The 7044-nt window shown below is 38.6% G+C and overlaps 1 long non-coding RNA gene across 1 annotated transcript; it reads left to right on the top strand.

The window, feature by feature from the left end:
- Positions 1–2939: 2939 nt before the first annotated feature.
- Positions 2940–6686, top strand: LOC130611518 (uncharacterized). Its single transcript, XR_008975252.1, has 3 exons — positions 2940–3213; positions 4289–4340; positions 5911–6686. It is a non-coding gene; the product is annotated as an uncharacterized LOC130611518 (long non-coding RNA).
- Positions 6687–7044: the final 358 nt, after the last annotated feature.

The raw sequence follows: 7044 nt of genomic DNA, 5'->3' as shown, positions 1-7044 counted from the left end.
TTATAAGTAGTTTCTTCAAGACTCTTGAGATACGTATCCACCTTCCCAGGTCACTTGATAACCAGACTGCTAACCAGGGTGCTTTTGATAGAAACATGCTGAATTGTCAGTTAAAACTTTCCAATGTAAGTTCCAGCTGCACTTTTTGCCAGGTTGTGGATGAAATTTCCAACTGAATGATGAGATCAGTCCCTGCCTCCCCATCACATTCCAGCACTGCCAATAGCACTAAAGTTGTTAAAGACCTCATTTGCAATGACAGAGACCCAGGCCTTCCATCTGCCTAATTCAGATCAAGGTGTTCAGCCCAGATCATCTGTGTGTTGGACGATCATCAGCCTTTCCTCCTCAATCTTTCCTGTTAGAAATATTCTGCTTTCTAAGATATAACTAGATACTAATTGAGTAGAGAAATACAAAGGAACTCATTAAAAATGGAGAAGTAAATGAAATTGCGTTTCTTGGCACCGGATACTTCTGACAATTGCTCCAGTGACAACCTTGGTCCATATTGTTCTTGCTTGAACATCTCTTTACATTGAGTTTGGAAAAAGAATGGGTTCAGATGTTCTCTTAAATTTATTTATATAGTCATGTGGCACTGTGGTGCTGTCTGGAGGTACGAACAGGAGTATATGGACCTGAGCCATGCTGGTGATTGACATCTGTGAGTAGACATCTATTCAAACCTGCTGAGACTTTACCTGGATTTCAGAGGATTTGTCAGAAGCAGAGCTAAACCTCAGCATAAGATTCATCAGGAATACAAGTCCTCACAGGCAGATGAGTAGCTGAAGGAACTCAAATAAAAGCAACAAAAATGTAAAGACAGACTGACAAGAAAAGAATTACAAAAGCTGCATTGGCTAGGAGACAACTGGTGAAGGACATGCTTGTTCCAGTTTATTTGAGGCATGAAACACCAGCTAGCATAAAGTATATTTGAAGATGAAAGAATTGTGAGGATTACTTCTTATTGATGGCTCAAATCAAATGCATACTACCTATTAAAATGAACCATATAGAGAACAAAGTAATAAACAAAATACAGGATTGCTAAGCAACAAAATAAGGGAGGCTGCTAGAACAAAGAAGACATACTCCTAAAAAAGGTGAAGTTGTTTTGAAATGAAGAAAAAAAGAAGAGAACAATCTCCAAGAAATTACATATGAGATGCAAAAAGATGAATCTAAAAAGGAGCTTGGGATCAACTTAAGAAAGGCATAAACCCAATAATGAATTACCTAATATGTTACGAATGCCCTACAGAGATTTTGCAGGCCAGTAGACAGTGAAGGTGTGAAAGTAGCAGTGAAAAAAGGTAAAAACAGAGTAAAAGAGAAATGACTTTTTATTTTCCATTTTTATTCACCACGAGGCCTTAACACATACTTTGGCTGCCTCATTTCCAGTGTCAAAAGTGGAACAAATTAAGAAATATCAGGAAAAAAAAAAAAAAGACAATGTCCCATACTGGCCCTCAAAGGGTTCTAAAGAAAGGCAAGGTTGAAATAATGGATCTTCTAGCTGTGGTGTGTGAGCTCTCATTTACACCTGCCTTTGCATTAGAGAAATGGTGATGGTAATTGTTAACAAAATTCTACAAGGAGGAACAAGTTTAGAAATGTGTGCCCAGGAAGCTTGGTAGAGCTTACAATAAAGGATAAGATCATGACATGAATAAATATAACTTACTAATTTATAGGGGAATAATCCAAACAACTTTGTAACAGGAAGATAAAGCTACTAGTGTTCTTTGAAGGAGTCAGAAGAATGTAGAAAAGGGAGAATATGTCTGGATTTCTTAAATACATTCAACAAAGTCCTTCACAAAAGCCTGTTAGAGAATCTATTGTGAGATAGGTAAGACTTTAATATAGATACCTGGCTAAAAGATAGGAACAATGAGTAGGAAATAGTGGTCAGCTCCTGAATATTTGCCAGTGAGCTTTCAAAGTAATCTTTGCTTGTGCTTGGGCAGTGCAACATGCGTATAAATGACCTTGATGTCCAGCAGAAGTACAAACTTGCTCACTAGCCTAGACAGGACTATGCAGGGTAGAAATGAAAGCTTACTGTGAAGATTTGCAGAAGCAATAAATCAGTTCCAAAGTACTCACAAAAAAAAGCCAGATGGAATTCAGCGTTGATAAATCAGAGGTAATGCACCTAAGAAAAAACCCTCTTCAATTAACATACATAATGATATGCTCTTCAGATGTGCTCTTAGCTATTATCCTTTAGTAAAGAGATCTTGGAAGGGCCAGGCAGTTCTATAAAAAGGAACTCGATGTTCAGTAACAGTCAAAAAATCCCTACCTTTGATTTTCAGAGCTATTTGGAGAGGAATGAGAACAAAAAAAGAAAATATCCTTATGCTATTTTGTAAATCTCTGGCACAAACACATCTTGAATAGTGCATGCTGCTCAAGATTTTCCATCTTAATAAGTGTCTGGTAAAGCTTCTACTGTAGTTGCAAGTGGATGTACACAAACAAGACCTGTAGATGGATATCTTTTCTAGACCAGCTAGAATCATAAAAAAGCCATAAACACACTACTGAGCACACAAACTCTCTCAAGATCTAAAAAGAAGCAGTAAAGAATTGTTGTGATCCAAAAGCCAGTTTCGTATTTCTAGCTATAGAAGTAAGGTTAATTAAAAAGATTAATTGGAGCTACCTAAAAACCTTGTCTTGCCTAATCTAGAGTTAGAAAATGTATAAAGAAGCTTCCAAGGTATGGTATGGCACCAATACAAAGATAAAATAAACAGCTTTGATTTATACAATTGATACCTACCAGTGGCTTGGGAGATTGTGGCCACTGCTGAGGTGTGGAGGTGGGTTAAGAAACAATGGTGACCAGCTTTGAGAGAGTCACAACACCATCATTAGGGGTCACAATGCCATTGTTAAGTAATCCAGCTCAGAACTGTAATGGCTCTCCCATGCCTGGGGTTCAGCATATGGTGCAGCTTTTACGCATGGTCAAAGGATTCCATACTGATGTCCCAAAACCTGAGGTTTTGAAGAGCGGAGCATCAATTCCATCATCAGCTCTCTCCCTGGAGGGATTCTATTCTTATTCAAGCATCGATTTGAAGTACAAGTGCTCTGGCTTTACAAGGATTTCCTGATTCTCTTACTGACATATGTATTTTTTTCAGAGAGCATTGTTCTTCAATGGAGTGCATTAAAATGAATCTACAGGTAAACATTCTGTTCAACTTTTTGACAAATGGCTCTAACTCAACATTTAACTCCAAAGGGCCAGGAAATGAAAATATAGACCCATTTCTCAATAATTATTAATTTCCTGTCACTATTTTCCTTACTTCAGGAGTTTAGAAAGTTCTAAAAATCTTGTAAGATTGATTAAAGAGTAATTTGGAAGCAAGATGAGGGGAGGCAGGTGAAGGAAAGGGACAGAAGACTATTTCTGAACACTAAAAATAGCTTCAAATTCCTGCCAAGAAATGACAAATTGTTATATACACAGTCAGACATGGAGATGTATATTTTGTTTCAAATTCCAATTTCAAAATGTACTGCATAAAGAGAAACCACAAATTGAAACTCCATGTGCTCATATTGGCAGCAACACCAAAAATAAGTTTTTTTCTAAATATAACCCCCCCCCAAAACCTACCTCAACCTTCCTCCACCTCCTGCCCACTCTTTTATAAGTCAGAACAGAGTATTTTGGTTTCTCAGTGACTTTTTTCCATTTCTTTGAGTTACTAGTGAAGGGCCAAGCTCTCAGAACCTTACTCAGGTAACATTTCCATTGGTTTCAATGGGAGGTTTGCCCATGCGAGGTCTGCAGTATTTTTCCTGGTATTTATATGAAATGAAGGAATGTGTGACAGGAATGAGGATCAGTCTTTTCAAGACAGCAAGAAGAAAACGCTATTTTGTAAAGGGATGGAGGGTAAGGAAGGAGGATAACGTCGTGAGGAGCACTATATAAAACTTAACCCCTCTTCCATCTCTGTAATTTCTCCCTTCTAAACAGAAAGGCTTTTCAATTTGAGTGAAATATCTAAAGAGAATTCATTTTGAGGACTCAGTCCAGGTCATAGGAAACAAGCCACATCAAAAAACCCCAAATAAATCACCTCTAATTTAAGCAAAACTGAACCAGGGACTAAAGACAAACCAGCCCTTTCAGCTTTCAGAAAAGAAACCAACATCAAAAGAAGAACCCGAAGTAGAAGCCTAGAAATGTAAATTTGTTGGTCTTTTCACACTCAAATTCTCACGCTTTTTCCATTTCCTTTTACAGAAGAAGAATGTGGTCAGACGTAGGGGAATGACTTAACAGCTTTTATTAAAAGGTAACTTAGTCAACTTAGTCCTCTTATGGATAACTACAGAATCATTATAAAGAGGATTAAACAGTTATGATCTGTCCCAGTTTGAATACTGTGGCTTGGAAGTTTTGACTCATGAGGTGTTAATTTCTCAGTCTGATTACATGAAAATGTATAAATATGAGCACTTATGAGGAAAAGACGTATCCTGCTGGAAGCTGAATGGTGTTGAGTTGCCTCCACTTCTATGAAGAGCATTGGAAAAAAACTCCTATCATGTTAAGTGGTACTGCATATAATAGGAAGTGTCAGATACATGCAAAGGAGTGCTACCACCTCTGTTTTACTAGGTATTGAGGTGAGGAACAGATGCATTAAATGACTTTGCTGTGAGGTCCTGTGTGAGGAAGGGCTTGATCTCCACTTGGTCCACCCAATGAAGGCAGCAGGGCTGAGGGCACTCAGTGCTGGCTGTAAAGTGTCAAAAGTTGGGTGGTGGAAGTGCCACCATGTTTGACTGTGTGTAAAAAAGCCATGTTTGTTTCTAAGTGGCCAACCTGGATGGCTTGGGGCTTACAGAGACTCAAATCAGAGAGAGACGGGAATCATATTGTGTTAAGGTAATTAGGGTTACTCCTCTGAAGGAAACGAGGTGCTTCCAGCTATTGTCCTCAAAAAAGTATCAGAGAAACAGAAATTATTTGCCACAACAGCGCTAAGGAAAACCCTCCTAAACCAATGAAGCAATACAATGTAAAGAAATGTGAATGAATTGTTATATTTTTAGTAGCTCCTAAGAAATGCTCTGCCAACAGCCCTCTGAATCACTCTGCCTGGAAACTACCTGAGTGCTGCCTTATTTCTAGACATCTGTCAGCACAGTTATTAGCTAGCAACAAGCATAACATGAAAATAATCATTCTATTTAAGGCAGGAACAATAGCTAATTGACTGACATGAAATTGCATCAATATTATCTTCTGTTGACTTTTTGATAATCCATTGAAGAACAGTTTGGGTTTTCCAGGGTGGAAAACTCTACTTGTTTCCTAGCAGGAGCCCCACATCAAGAAGTTTTCCCTAATGGCTACCTAATTTTTGTAAATATAAATTATAATGCTTTCCAAGCATTGACATTTCATAACATGTCTTTCTTTTTTCCAAGGTTCCATCTTCTTCAGAATGCAGACTGATATATTTGGTACAGTAGTGGAATAACAGCTGGATACCTGAAATTCAGTTCATAGCCTTTCCAGACTAATTTTGAAATGCTAGGCTGATAAAGGTCTTTAGGCACCTGAAAGGTCCAAATAGGTGCTTCTTAGGTATCTAATTGACACTGAAACTAATGGGAATTAGGTATCTTTCATGGACTTTTAAAAAATTATGTAGGACTATGGTAGCAACAGAAGCTACAAAATAACTCGAAAATTTCAGCTTTTTCTGATGTAAGTCTGTCTTTCCTGAACCAGTCATTTTTATAATGTAAATTTTCCCCAAATTTTCATTTTTGTGAGACCCTGCTATTCCCACCCTAGTTGAAAAACCTCCTCATACAGTACATTAATGCCTCCAAACTCTTCTTTGTTTATAGGCTACTCTCAAATATCATTCAAACACTTCATGGAACTTAGAAGCTTTCCTTTGTGATCAGAAGATCATAGTCTAATGCCTGGGTGTACAATCTAGGAGATTTTTCTCACCCTACCATTCCAATTTTCAGAAAGCACCTACTTGCTTTGGGATGTCACATCTTCGCATTAAAAGTCTTAAAAATACAATCCGAGCTCTTCTGAAAAAGTATCTTTGGGAACACGAGGGTGTGCATGAATATCTTCAAAGCTGTAGTTTGACTAACCCAGCCACTGCTTAGATCATCAAACAGGCATGCATTTGGGACACAGAGGCACTACAGTCCTGGTGTATTCAGCCCAGAATCCTCATGGTTATGTGAATAATTATCCCTTCATACCGGCCTAGAAATCTTGGACAGAATTAGCAATCACAGCAAGGGTGCTAAGAAATAATTTGTACCATACATCTGTTAGTGTCCCTTAGCCCAGCTGGAATTTACATGCTTTCCTCTCTATCTTGGGTTTCTCAAATTGTGTTGATGTGTATTTAAGCCGCAGGAACATTCGAGGCGGTCACGCAGCGGGGGAGATGCAAACTTTGCTGGTATTTTGATTCCAAACTGTGATATCTCTTATCAGGATGGGTAAGGAAAGAAAGTGTCAGTGGCATTTAGTCTCCTGGACTAAGTTTCTCCGGCTATCTCATGGTGTGGTGGGTGAAAAGTGTGAGGGCAAGGCCATCACAAGTGTGGAAGAACTCACAGACCACTCAGGCAAGCATTCTCCAACAGGTATCCCATGATATCCCAACTGGACGCAACTGACAGTTTTTTTGAGTTGTTAACTTAAAGAATAGTTTTGTGCTTTACTTCATCTTGTCTTTGAGAAAGAAAAATACAGTCCCTAAATCATTTCAATCACTAATGCTTTACTCTTTATTCTCCTCCTTTTTGCTGTTGCAACCATGAAGAGGGGGGCTGTCATGAAAGTGTCATTTAAAGTCGTAAAGATGTAAGAAGGGGAGAGCAGAATGAAGTACCTCATGTTTGGCCCTGCTTTGGCCAGGTGGTTGAGCTAGAGGTCTCCTAACATCGCTTCCCACCTGCAGTAACCAATTATCCTGTGAGAGTGTGGAAGCCTGAACTTTCAAGCCT

The sequence above is a fragment of the Pezoporus wallicus genome, unplaced genomic scaffold (genome assembly GCF_028554395.1).
Source record: "Pezoporus wallicus isolate ANWC-B61680 ecotype Strahan unplaced genomic scaffold, APGP_CSIRO_Pwel_v1 contig_8490, whole genome shotgun sequence".
Taxonomy (NCBI): Eukaryota; Metazoa; Chordata; class Aves; order Psittaciformes; family Psittacidae; genus Pezoporus; species Pezoporus wallicus.
This window is presented reverse-complemented; position numbering and strand designations above follow the sequence as displayed.